This window comes from Arachis stenosperma, chromosome 4 (assembly GCF_014773155.1).
Source record: "Arachis stenosperma cultivar V10309 chromosome 4, arast.V10309.gnm1.PFL2, whole genome shotgun sequence".
Classification (NCBI taxonomy): domain Eukaryota; kingdom Viridiplantae; phylum Streptophyta; class Magnoliopsida; order Fabales; family Fabaceae; genus Arachis; species Arachis stenosperma.
The window spans coordinates 57,375,549-57,387,852 of NC_080380.1; the positions used below are offsets into that span (position 1 = coordinate 57,375,549).

General features: G+C 34.8%; 1 non-coding gene across 1 annotated transcript; it reads left to right on the forward strand.

The window, feature by feature from the left end:
- The first annotated feature begins 6,446 nt into the window (after positions 1–6,446).
- On the forward strand, positions 6,447–6,550 carry LOC130977341 (small nucleolar RNA R71). The gene has a single exon (XR_009085036.1). It is a non-coding gene; the product is annotated as a small nucleolar RNA R71 (small nucleolar RNA).
- The last annotated feature ends 5,754 nt before the right edge of the window (positions 6,551–12,304 follow it).

Below are 12,304 nucleotides of genomic sequence, written 5' to 3' on the forward strand. Positions count from 1 at the left end.
AGTGAAACAAAGTATCAAACAGTTAGTGGGCTTAACAAAAACAATAATAATAAAAAAAATGCTTAATCTAAACTACCATTCACTTAATCATTGTCAATCTTTTCCAATCCCCGGCAACGGCGCCAAAAACTTGATACGTAAAAATTTGATTTCACGTACAACCGGTATACTTGCCGGTTGTACGTGAAATCAAATTTTTACGTATCAATGACTAAAAAATATTCTGAAGCACCTTCAAATTCTTCTCAAACACATCTTTTTCATGCTGATCTTCATCACCATCAAGAAAACTCTTGGCCTTAACAATTGTATCAGTGTTCATTCCCTTGTTCATTCCTAACAAGAACTAATTTCCAAGCAGTTACTGCCCGCTTACAGCTACAGATTATCATAATTCAAAAAGAGAAGCATGTAAGGATTTTGCATACTGATTCACCACCATACGCAATCAATACAAGATTATGTTGAAGGAAATGACCGGCTACTTACAAATATTCTTTTGACCATTCTTGCGACACATGAAGAAAATAAAATAATAAAACCGAATGAATTCTGAAAAGTCTGCCTGGCAAGAGCAACAAATGAAGCACATGTTCCAATTGCAAGTATCAGATTAAAGATTGAAAATACAAGAAAACAAACTTGTTGCTTTTCTATTATTCTCATTAAAGGTGAATGCTAAATTCACAAAATCATGCCAATCAGCTTAATTTCAAGTGCAAAAGGAAAAAACGGCATTGTCTCAAAGAGTAAAGTGAGAATCATCAACCTAAATTGTAAATATAAAAATGAATTGAGACAGATATATCAATTTTGCACCAATATCCCGAATGCAAAAGGAAAAACCATAAAGTAAATAAAACTGTGCTCTTTCCACTATTATTTAATCATGTCACTCAATCAAACACAGCACAACAAAACAAAACAAAAAAAATTTTTTGGGAGTACCAATAATGGTAGGAAAAACCATGGAAGCTGGAAAACAACATAACTAAGGGTAAATTAAATAAACAAAGAAAGAAAAGAAAAGAACATTGCTCACAAAAGCTAAACAGAATTGAGGGTGTATTATTGAAAAGATATATGTATAGTTAACTAGTCTAGCCATTTAAAAAGTAAATAAAAAACAATCTTTTTAAACGAAAGCTAAGAATCCCAATTTTAGAGTCCCAGATTGCATTGAAGCCATGTGAAAAATTGGTCAATTACCTTGATAAAGGACATCATCATCAACGTCATCATCTACTTGAAAGTTATCAGTTTTGCACTTGATATTCAACCACTTATTGACCAATGTCTTAGGCCATGAAAGCTTCACTAAATAAAGGAGAGTAAGCAATTTATTAACCAAAGATGGAAGTTCAGAAGAAACAAAATAAAAGGGCTCTAAAAAACTCACCTTATCGAAATTATCAATGTGAACAGAACCAGGAGAACTTGTTTGATTACTTACTTTAACCGAGATAAAAGCTGAATCTGAATTATATATCAGCAGAAAAACCACAAAAGAAGGACAGGTCAAAAAAGTTTATACTTGTTAACAAGAATTTAGAAACAAGTTAATCAGATTTATATTTTGTAACTCATAAACATAGATATATCTAACTGATTTGGATATATATGTGCATTGTGTATTGTGTATTGTGTCGCTGTCAGTGCAAATATTCCCTTCACTTAGTAGCAAAATACTAGTTAGTTTTGAACCGACATACTACAAAAACAGCAGCTATTGCATAAACTAGTGCCCCAATGAATGAGGCTGCTACCATGACCTGTAGGTCACAGGATAAGTTAGTTGCTTTTGATCTCTATTAATCTTACCGAATCCTTGATAATACTACTTAGAATTTGATGCTTAATCTCTCCCTTTTACAAAAGAGGAACATGCAGAGACATTCTTAGATTTCGGCCCAGCATTCTGAAGTAGTAGGACACATAGAACCTGAAACAATTCTAAATGTAAATTAATTTGATATATTTAGCAAATCAGTAGTAATACATCTAGATACCTGCACACCCAATGAATACAGACACACACACACACACACACACAAAGCTACCTCCAAAATGGGAGCTGAAGCAGGATACTCGGGCAAATGAAGCAAAATGCAAAATCAAAAAGAAAATTCAAACGAAGCAAGCAACATAAATGCAAAAAATTAACTTTAACTCCTATCATGTACTATTCATACAATAAAATAAAAATGTCAAAGACGGTTTTGAGACTGAAATCAAAACTCTGGTCAGAAATCTGGTCCCAAAAAGTCCTTCAATTGAGCCTTGTTAATTGAATCCCCATGAATATCCCTCTTCCTAGCTACGAATCAAAAAGTACACCAGCATGCCTCAGATTCCTTGCTCATCCCCACATACAAACAACTCAACAAGTTCGAACCATAATTATCCAAGCACTTCCTAAAAGAAAACTACTCAGAACAAGTCCTTATTTCACTCACTCACACACACATACACACAAACAATTTCACAAACACTTAGAAAGAAACAACAAAAAAATAGTGCAGATTTGTTATGAACTCTTCAATTTCAATTATTACCTATACATTTTCCAAAGAGAGAACGATGAAGCCATCCATCAGTTGAAGTAGTAAGAACATCAAACTGCTTCTCCACTTCATGCCACCCTGCACCACCGACACCGCCACCACCACCGCCGCCGCCACCCTTAGTGATGAACTTAAGTCCCTTGAGATCAGGGTGTTGGTGGTGGAGGCACGAAGTTACGTTGTGTTGGTGATAGTCTTGGTGAAAAGGATAAAAAAAATTACTAAGTGTCGAGGGATTTGGTCCTTGAAAGTTTACTAGCCGAAATCACTCTAATATATATAATGCCATCAACAACCTTCTTCCTCAAATCAACAGCAGGCAAAGTAAAAAGCTTCTTCCACCATAGTCTTAACCAAGGTGTCAGAAAAAAGCTTTTCCTACAAAAATTTAAATTCAAAATAAGCATGATTACAAGAAAGGCTTCAAGCTGGTATCCATTTACATAGAATCAACTTCATAATCCATAATGCATTACAATTTCTAAGAGTTGCATCAAAACCGAACTTTATATTCTTTCTGCAATAGCACCGCAAATAGAAGTCTTTTACAAAAAATAGCACAACTCGAATTTTATTATTTTTCTTGGAACAATTGTATTAAATCAAACGTAGTAGAAACACACCAGACAAGTAGAAACACCGAGCAATTCAATGGCTTTGCAAGCATCAAAATACTCATTTCATTTGTGTCCCAATCCAAACCCAGTTTTAGGACTCGCTGTAAAATACCAAGAAAATGCTCATTTTCATTTGTGTATGAATCAAAACCTAATCATGTGAAATATTCTTAATAAAATATCTAAAATTACTATTTTCAGGTTATAATATTGAAATGTGAAGGAAGTAAAACCTGATCACCGATAGTTGACCATCGCATCCCTTGAAAACCCACACTCGGAGGGCATGAACCCAATGAAAACTCCTGCAGCTCGACTCTTTCCCTAAATTTTTATAATTGGCATCGAGTTAATTGGCTTCTTATAGTGCATAATTTGCATCATGTCATATTTTAATGTAATTACTGCACACAACAGTATATAAAATACAGTATGATGCATCTGATAACAAATAAACAACTTACCTAGCCTTTGCCATATCTTCCTCAAGGCATCTCACACACTCTGCAGCTTTTTCCAAGGACTTCTTAGCCACTTCCTTTGATAATGAAAACAATATATATTACAAACCTTCAATACAGAAAACTCAGGAATAAAAACTTAAACTTAATTAAGTTTTAGTCGTTGAGATGATAAAAAAAATCATATAAAGTGGGACATTGATTTATATACTGTATACAAGGATAACTAGAGAAGTAGAAGGCTAAAGTCTCCTTGCAGAACTAACAAAAACTAATATCGTGAACTATAAATAGTTAAATGGGCTTGTTCACATTTCAACTTTCAAGCTCAAAGGGTTTATGCATGAGAGGACATCATATATGTTCTTAATAAACATTTGGGAGAGTGGGTTCAAAACAGAAATATGGAATTGAAACATTGTTTCCGAGAGTCAAAACATCTACATTACCTGTGAACTATCAATTAAAGCAACAAGGTCATTTCTACCAACATCTTTGACAACTGAAAGATATACAAAGAGCATTCAATTAACAATACTTATAGTAGTTGCTTCTAAAAAGTATTGTAAAATGCTTATAGTTTTCTTAGGATACCATTCAATTAACTTTGGCTCTTATCCACACTACACTCTTACTTTCAAAATATTCACTTGACAATTGCAAGTTTTTTGTGTTACCATTTCATACAAAATTACCGCTTCACTTGAAGTGTTTTATTGACAACACCACCCTTTATTAGAAAGGAAATTTGAAAAACAAAAAAAAGTTAACATAGGGCATTTTCTTGTAGTGATTTAAAATAAATTTTGTTCATCAACAAAAGTACAGAGAAAATAGACAAGCTGTATAAATCATAGTTCACAAACCCTAAAATACCACACATCTTCATCAACAACAGCATGCATGTTATCAAATTACAGTTCACAAAACCATATTTCACAGATTGAAATCCCCAAATTAAAACCCCTACAATCGGAACCCTAAGCCTCTGAAATTTTAGAACCAAGTAGAAATCACTACATACCTATTCAATGATGTGAGCACAGAGAAGACGATGATGAGAAGCACGGAGATGACGATGGTGAGAGCGGCAGCAGCGACGATGGTGAGGGTGGCGCAGCGACAATCTGTGCAAGATGGCAAAGAGGATGGTTTTTTCTTGTATGATAGGGTCAATGGCGAGAGCGACAGTGAGAGGGTTAATGGTGAGAGTGAAGAGAGTGAGTGGGGGGCAATGATCGACAGTGGGCTTTAGACGCAGGCAGGGTTGCGAGGGTGTACGAAAGGGGTTGAAGGTGCGTGCTTTGGAGGGAGAGGGTCAACGACAAGAGTGAATGGGGGGCGACGATGAACGGTGGGCTTTCGAGGGAGACAGGGTTGCGATGGTGTACGAGGTAGGTGCAGGTGAGGCAGGGTTGCGAGGATGAATGTCAAAAATTTGGAGGGTGCGTTGTTCTTTGGAGGGAATGTCAAAAATTTCACTAAGTGTATTGTATGTGACTTTGCTTTCAGGGAAAAGAGGGAAAAAATCCACTAAGTGTCAAGTTTTTTATTCTAGACACATTAGGCATCACTTTTTTAACGCACCCAAAACTTAATAAATAGTCTACTCTTTAAAAGCGTCCCCTTTGATACAAAAAGTAAACCTATAGATATCAACCTAGGCTACGCTTTATAAGTGATTTCTAAAATACCTAAGGCTACACTTTTTAAATGATGCCATAATTATGTATCCTTTTCTCATATAAAAAGGCAACACGGAGAAAAGCGTAGCCTATTCCTAGAATAGGCTACGCTTTTCAAATGTAGCTTAAAAAAAGTGTGGCTGAATGTGTATTTTTCTTGTAGTGAGAAGAATATTCTTCAGAGCTCATGAATGGTAATAGGGAGTTTAGTTGAATCTCTATGGTCTTTAGATGAGCCTCAGATTCCTTTGGTTCCTCATGAGGGAACTCCCTAGTGGTCAGTGAACGTCCCATGAGGTATTCCTCACTGAGAATCACGTCTTCCTCACTCTCTCCAGGTTCGGCCATGTTGGTTATGGTTATGGCCTTGCACTCTCTCTTAGGATTTTCTTTTGTATTGCTTGGGAGAGTGCTAGGAGGAGTTTTAGTAACCTTTTTACTCAGCTGACCCACTTGTGCCTCCAAATTTCTAATGGAGGATCTTGTTTTATTCATGAAACATAGTGTAGTCTTAGATAGATCAGAGACTATGGTTGCTAAGCCAGAACGATTCTGCTCAGAGTTCTCTGTCTGTTGCTGAGAAGATGATGGGAAAGGTTTGCTATTGCCAAACCTGTTTCTCCCACCATTATTGTTATTGAAGCCTAGTTGAGGCTTCTGTTGATCCTTCCATGAGAAATTTGGGTGATTCCTCCATGAAAAATTATAGGTGTTTCCATAGGGTTCTCCCATGTAATTCACATCTTCTATTGCAGGATTCTCAGGGTCATAAGCTTCTCCTTCAAAGGAGGCTTCTTTAGCACTGCCAGATGCAGCTTGCAATCCAGTTAGATTCTGAGAAATTATATTGACTTGCTGAGTCAATATTTTATTCTGAGCCAATATGGATTCAGAGTATCAATCTCAAGAACTCCTTTCTTCTGAGTTGTCCCATTGCTCACAGGATTTCTTTCAGAAGTGTACATGAACTGGTTATTTGCAACCATTTCAATGAGTTCTTGGGCTTCTACGGGCATTTTCTTCAGATGAATAGATCCGCCTGCAGAATGGTCCAATGACATATTGGATAACTCAGACAGACCATCATAGAAGATACCTATAATGCTCCATTCTGAAAGCATGTCAGAAGGACACCTTCTAATCAATTGCTTGTATCTTTCCCAAGCTTCATAGAGGGATTCACCTTCCTTCTGTTTGAAGGTTTGAACTTCCACTCTAAACTTACTCATCTTTTGAGGTGGAAAAAATTTAGCTAAGAAGGCATTGACCAGCTTTTCCCAAGAGTTCAGGCTGTCTCTAGGTTGTGAGTTCAACCATATACTAGCTTTGTCTTTTACAGCAAAAGGGAAAAGAATAAGTATGTAGACCTCGGGATCAACTCCATTGGTCTTAACAGTATCACAGATTTGCAAAAATTCAGCCAGCAACTGATAAGGATCTTCCAATGGAAGTCCATGAAACTTGCAATTCTGTTGCATCAGAGAAACTAATTGAGGCTTAAGCTCAAAGTTGTTTGCTCCAATGATAGGAATAGAGATGCTTCTCCCATAGAAGTCGGGAGTAGGTGCAGTAAAGTCACCAAGCACCTTCCTTGCATTGTTGGCATTATTGTTATTTTTGGCTGCCGTGTCTTCTTCTTTTTCAAAAATTTTCTGTCAGGTCTTCTCTAGAGAGTTGTGCTTTAGCTTCTCTTAGCTTCCTCTTCAAAGTCCTTTCAGGTTCAGGATTAGCTTCAACAAGAATGCCATTATCTTTTTTCCTACTCATATGAAAGGGAAGAAAACAAATAAAGTATGAAATTCTCTATTTCACAATATAGAGATTCCTTGGTGTGTCAGAGGAAAGGGAGAATAGAAGGATGATGTAGATAAAGAAGAATTTGAACATATAAAGAGGGGAGAAGGTTTGAATTATTAAGAGAGGAGGAGTGCTAGTGATTAAATAGAAGGAGATGAGAGAGGGAATTTTTGAAAATTATTAAATAAAATAAAATTAGAGTTCAAAACAATTAATTAATAAAAAAGATTTTTAAAAAAGTTGTCAATGGTTTTCGAAAATTAGAGAGGGAGAAGTGGTTAGGTGGTTTTGAAAAAGATGAGAATTGGTGAAAAGATTTGAAAATCAAATTTTGAAAAGATAAGAAGTTAGAAAAGATTTTTGAAATCAAAATTTGAAAAAGATATGATTTGAAAAAGATTTGATTGAAAAAGATATGTTTGAAAAGATATGATTGAAAAACAAATTTTTTAAAAAGATTTGATTTTTAAAATTTGATGACTTGACTAACAAGAAATTAAAAGATATTATTCTAAAATTCAAATATTGCACCTTCCTTAACAAGAAAGTAACAAACTTGAAATTTTTGAATCACAACGTTAATTGTTAGCAAGGATTTTTTAAAATATTAAAAAAAAATAAAAAAATTGATTTTGAAAAAAATGTAATTGATATGAGAAGTTATGAAAAAGATAAGATTTTGAAAAATCAGTTTAAAACTTGAAAAATTGAAAAAGATATGATTTGAAAACAAAATTTCCTCCTTGGTGCTATCCTGATGTTAAATGCCCAGAATGGTATCTATTCTGGCGTTTAACGCCCAATTGGCTACCTCCTTGGGCGTTTTAAACGCCCAGCTTTTTCTCTGTGATTCCTCTGCTGTATGTTCTAAATCTTCAATTCTCTGTATTATTGACTTGAAAAGAAATAATTTTTTGTGAAATTTTGAAGAAAAGAAAAACATGCAAGACACCAAACTTAGAAATTTTCATACTAGAGACATTAACAATTTGAGAATGCATATGAAAAATAACAAAAGACACAAAACAATAGAATTTAAAGATCAGAGCAAGGAAGATCATCAAGAACAACTTGAAGATAAATGAAGAACACAATGCATGAGTTTTCAAAACATGCATGCAATTGACACCAAACTTAAAAATTGACACTGGACTCAAACACAAAATATTTTTGATTTTATGATTTTAAAATTTTTTTTTTTGTAATTTTTCGAAATATTTTTTTTTTGAAAAAGAAAATAAGAAACTAAAAAATTTTTAATAAGAATTCCAAGAATCATGCAATGTTAGTTTAAAGTTTCAGTCTAAAAAGATTAGACATGGTCAGCTTAGCTTCAGCAAGACATTGCATACAACAGCCAAATTGATGGGAATCAACTGGCTCCTGTGATGATAAAAGTGATGAGCGGATAATTTATACGCTTTCTGGCATTGTTTTTAGGTAGTTTTTAGTAAGTTTAAGCTACTTTTAGGGATGTTTTCATTAGTTTTTATGTTAAATTCACATTTCTGGACTTTACTATGAGTTTGTGTGTTTTTCTATGATTTCAGGTAATTTCTGGCTGAAATTGAGGGACTTGAGCAAAACTCTGAAAAAGGCTGACAAAAGGACTGCTGATGCTGTTGGAATCTGACCTCCCTGCACTCGAAATGGATTTTCTGGAGCTTCCGAATTCCAATTGGTGCGCTCTTAATGGCGTTGGAAAGTAGACATCCAGAGCTTTCCAGCAATATATAATAGTCCATACTTTATTCGGAAATTGACGACGTAACTTGGCGTTGAACGCCAAGTACATGCTGCTGTCTGGAGTTAAACGCCAGAAAAACGTCATGATCCGGAGTTGAACGCCCAAAACACGTCATAACTCGGAGTTCAACTCCAAGAGAAGCCTCAGCTCGTGGATAGATCAAGCTCAGCCCAAGCATACACCAAGTGGGCCCCGGAAGTGGATTTATGCATCAATTACTTACTCATGTAAACCCTAGGAGCTAGTTTATTATAAATAGAACATTTAACTATTGTATTAGATGTTTTTGATCATTCGGTCTTGTGACCACATGGGGGCTGGCCATTCGGCCATGCCTGAACCTTTTACTTATGTATTTTCAACGGTGGAGTTTCTGCACACCATAGATTAAGGGTGTGGAGCTCTGCTGTACCTCAAGTATTAATGCAATTCTATTTTCTTTTATTCAAATCTCTCTTATTCTTATTCCAAGATATTCATTCGTACCCAAGAACATGATGAATGTGATGATTATATGACCCTCATTATCATTCTCACTTATGAACGCGCGTGATTGACAACCACTTACGTTCTACATGCAACCGAGCTTGAATGTGTATCTCTTAGATTCCCCAACAGAATCTTCGTGGTATAAGCTAGATAGATGGCGGCATTTATGAGGATCCAGAAAGTCTAACCTTGTCTGTGGTATTCCGAGTAGGATTCCGGTAATGAATGACTGTGACGTGCTTCAGACTCGCAAGTGCTGGGCGTTAGTGACAGACGCAAAAGAATCAAGGGATTCTATTCCAGTAGGCGCGGGAACCAACCAGTGATTAGCCGTGCTGTGACAGAGCGCGTGAGCGTAGTTTTCACTGCGAGGATGGGATGTAGCCTTCGGCCAGGTGATGCCTCCAGACGATTAGCCATGCGAGTGACAGCCGCAGAGGACCATTTTCCCGAGAGGATTGAAAGTAGCCATCGTCGAACGGTGAACCCCTATACACAGCTTGCCATGGAAAGGAGTAAGAAGGATTGAGTTGAAGCAGGAGAATAGCAGGCGTCCTTGAGCATACAGTATCTCCATTCGCTTATCTGAAGTTCCCACCAATGAATCTACATAAGTATTCTATCCCTTTTATTATTTCTATTTTATTATTAATTTTCGAAACCATAAACAATTTTAATCTGCCTAACTGAGATTTACAAGGTGACCATAGCTTGCTTCATACCAACAATCTCTGTGGGATCGACCCTTACTCGCGTAAGGTTTATTACTTGGACGACCCAGTACACTTGCTGGTTAGTTGAACGGAGTTGTGAAAACAACCGATGCCATAATAATGATTTCATACAAGTACAAAAGAACATGGATCACAATTTCGTCCACCAAGTTTTTGGCGCCGTTGCCGGGGATTGTTCGAGTATGGACAACTGACGGTTCATCTTGTTGCTCAGATTAGGTAAATTTTCTTTTCAAAAATCTTTTTCAAAATTTTTCTTTTATTTTTCGCTTTTCTAAACTTTATTTTCGAAAAAATTAATAAAAATTCAAAAAAATTCATAAAATCATAAAAATAAAAAATTATTTTGTGTTTCTTGTTTAAGTCTTAAGTCAATTTTTAAGTTTGTTGTCAATTGCATGCTTTCAAAATTTTTCTTGCATTTTTTCGAAAATCCCATGCATTCATAGTGTTCTTCATGATCTTCAAGTTGTTCTTGACAAGTCTTCTTGTTTGATCTTGATAATTTCTTGTTTTGTATTGTTTGTTGTTTTTCATGTGCATTTTTGCATTCATATTTTCCATGCATTAAAGATTTCTAAGTTTGGTGTCTTGCATGTTTTCTTTGCATCAAAAATTTTTCAAAATTATGTTCTTGATGTTCATCATGATCTTCAAAGTGTTGACATTCATAGCATTCTTGCATGCATTCATTGTTTTGATCTAAAAATTTCATGCATTGAGTATTTTTGTTGTTTTTCTCTCTCATAATTAAAAATTCAAAAATCAAAAAAATATCTTTTCCTTATTTCCCTCCAAATTTTCGAAATTTTAGGTTGACTTGGTCAAAAATTTTTAAAATTAGTTATTTCTTACAAGTCAAGTCAAAATTTCAATTTTAAAAATCTTATCTTTTCAAAATCTTTTTCAAAAATCATATTTTTTTCATTTTTTTTCTATTTTTCGAAAATTTCAAAATTATTTTTCAAATTATTTTTCAAATTATTTTCAAAATCTTTTTCTTATCTTTATATCAAATTTTCGAAAATTAGCTAACACTTAATGTGATTGATTCAAAAATTTGAAGTTTGTTACTTGCTTGTTAAGAAAGGTTCAATCTTTAAGTTCTAGAATCTTATCTTGTAGTTTCTTGTTAGTGAAGTAAGTGATTTCAAATTTTTAAAAATTAAAAACTTTTATCTTATCTTATCCTTTTCAAAATTTTATATTTTTCAAAAATTTGATTTCAAAATATCTTATCTAACTTTTTATCTTCCTATCTTTTTCAAATTTGATTTCAAATCTTTTTCAATCAACTAACTAACTTTTTGTTTGTTTCTTATCTTTTTCAAAACCACCTAACTACTTCTCCCTCTTCTATTTTCGAAAATATCTCTCTCTTTTTCGAAAATTCTTTTTAATTAACTAAATGCTTCATGTTTTAAATTTTAATTACATTTTACTTCTAATTTTCGAAAATTACTAACCTCTTTTTCAAAATTATTTTCGAAATTTCCCTTCTCTTTTCTTCTTCTATTTAATTATTTAATTACTAACACTTCTCTTCACCTCCCTTCATCTAAAAATCCGAATTCTTCTTCATTCTTCTACCCCCTTCTTTTTCTACTAACATAAAGGAATCTCTATACTGTGACATAGAGGATTCCTCTTTCTTTTCTTGTTCTCTTCTCTTTCATATGAGCAGGAACAAGGATAAAGGCACTCTTGTTGAAATTGATCCAGAACCTGAAAGGACTCTGAAGAGAAAATTAAGAGAAGCTAAATTACAACAATCCAGAAACAACCTTTCAGAAATTTTCGAACAAGAGAAGGAGATGGCAGCCGAAAATAATAATAATGCAAGGAGAATGCTTGGTGACTTCACAAAACCAACGTCCAAGTTTGATGGAAGAAGCATCTCCATTCCTGCCATTGGGGCCAATAACTTTGAGCTGAAACCTCAGCTAGTTGCATTAATGCAACAAAACTGCAAGTTTTATGGACTTCCATCTGAAGATCCTTATCAGTTTTTAACTGAGTTCTTGCAGATCTGTGAGACTGTAAAGACGAATCGAGTAGATCCTGAAGTCTACAGACTCATGCTTTTCCCTTTTGCTGTAAGAGACAGAGCTAGGATATGGTTGGATTCACAACCCAAGGATAGCCTGGACTCATGGGATAAGCTGGTCACTGCCTTCTTGGATAAATTCTTTCCTCCTCAAAAGCTGAGC